This window comes from Pseudophryne corroboree, chromosome 6 (assembly GCF_028390025.1).
Source record: "Pseudophryne corroboree isolate aPseCor3 chromosome 6, aPseCor3.hap2, whole genome shotgun sequence".
Classification (NCBI taxonomy): Eukaryota; Metazoa; Chordata; class Amphibia; order Anura; family Myobatrachidae; genus Pseudophryne; species Pseudophryne corroboree.
Window position 1 is genome coordinate 71,544,620 of NC_086449.1, and position 2,209 is coordinate 71,546,828.

A 2,209-nucleotide genomic window follows, 5' to 3' on the forward strand; every position below is an offset into this window, starting at 1 on the left:
TGCAGTACCCCTTTTACAAACGTCTAAACTTCAGGGACTGAAGCTAGTTCTTTTTTGGAAGAAAATTGACAGGGCCGAAATCTGAACCTTAATGGACCCCAATTTCAGGCCCATAGACACTCCTGTTTGCAGGAAATGTAGGAATCGACCCAGTTGAATTTCCTCCGTCGGGCCTTACTGGCCTCGCACTACGCAACATATTTTCGCCAATTGCGGTGATAATGTTTTTGCGGTTACATCCTTCCTGGCTTTAGATCAGGATATGGATGACTTCATCTGGAATGCCTTTTTTCCTTCAGGATCCGGTGTTCAACCGGCATGCCGTCAAACGCAGCCGCGGTAAGTCTTGGAACAGACAGGGTCCTTGCTGGAGCAGGTCCCTTCTTAGAGGTAGAGGCCACGGATCCTCCGTGAGCATCTCTTGAAGTTCCGGTTACCAAGTCCTTCTTGGCCAATCCGGAGCCACGAATATAGTGCTTTCTCCTCTCCATCTTATCAATCTCAGTACCTTGGGTATGAGAGGCAGAGGAGGGAACACATACACTGACTGGTACACCCACGGTGTTACCAGAGCGTCTACAACTATTGCCTGAGGGTCTCTTGACCTGGCGCAATACCTGTCGAGTTTTTTAATCATGTGGACGACTTCTGGGTGAAGTCCCCACTCTCCCGGGTGGAGGTCGTGCTGAGGAAGTCTGCTTCCCAGTTGTCCACTCCCGGAATGAATACTGTTGACAGTGCTATCACATGATTTTCCGCCCAGCGAAGAATCCCTGCAGCTTCTGCCATTGCCCTCCTGCTTCTTGTGCCACCCTGTCTGTTTACGTGGGTGACTGCCATGATGTTGTCCGACTGGATCAACACCGGCTGACCTTGAAGCAGAGGTCTTGCTAAGCTTAGAGCATTGTAAATGGCCCTTAGCTTCAGGATATTTATGTGAAGTGATGTATCCAGGCTTGACCCTAAGCCCTGGATATTCCTTCCCTGTGTGACTGCTCCCCAGCCTCGCAGGCTGGCATCCGTGGTCACCAGGACCCAGTCCTGAAAGCCGAATCTGCGGCCCTCTAGAAGATGAGCACTCTGCAACCACCACAGGATGGATACCCTTGTCCTTGGTGACAGGGTTATCCGCTGATGCATCTGAAAATGCGACCCGGACCATTTGTCCAGTAGGCTCCACTGGAAAGTTCTTGCGTGGAATCTAGCGAATGGGATTGCTTCGTAGGAAGCCACCATTTTTACCCAGAACCCTTGTGCATTGATGCACTGAGCCTTGGTTCGGTTTTAGGAGGTTCCTGACTAGCTCGGATAACTCCCTGGCTTTCTCTTCCGGGAGAAACACCTTTTTTCTGGACTGTGTCCAGGAACATCCCTAGGAAACAGAAGACACGTCGTCGGAACCAGCTGCGATTTTGGAATATTGAGAATCCAATCGTGCTGCCGCAACACTACCTGAGATAGTGCTACACCGACTTCCAACTGTTCCCTGGATCTTACCCTTATCAGGGAATCGTCCAAGTAAGGGATAACTAAAATTTCCTTCCTTCGAAGGGATATCATTTCGGCCATGACCTTGGTAAAGACCCGGGGTGCCGTGGACCATCCCTACGGCAGCGTCTGAACTGATAGTGACAGTTCTGTACCATAACCTGAGGTACCCTTGGTGAGAAGGGTAAATTTTGACATGAAGGTAAGCATCCTTGATGTCCCGAGACATCATGTAGTCCCCTTCTTCCAGGTTCGCAATCACTGCTCTAAGTGACTCAATCTTGAATTTGAACCTCTGTATGTAAGTGTTCAAAGATTTTAGATTTAGAATCGGTCTCACCGAGCCGTCTGGCTTCGGTACCACAATAGTGTGGAATAATACCCCGTTCCCTGTTGCAGGAGGGGTACCTTGATTATCACCTGCTGGGAATACAGCTTGTGAATGGCTTCCAAAACTGCCTCCCTGTCAGAGGGAGACGTCGGTAAAGCCGACTTTTGGAAACGGCGAGGGGGAGACGTCTCGAATTCCAATATGTACCCTTGAGATATTACCTGAAGGATCCAGGGGTCTACTTGCGAGTGAGCCCACTGCGCACTGAAATTCATTGAGAACGGGCCCCCATCGTGCCTGAGCTTGTAAGGCCCTAGCGTCATACTGAGGGCTTGGCAGAGGCGGTAAAGGGTTTCTGTTCCTGGGAACTGGCTAATCTCTTCAGCCTTT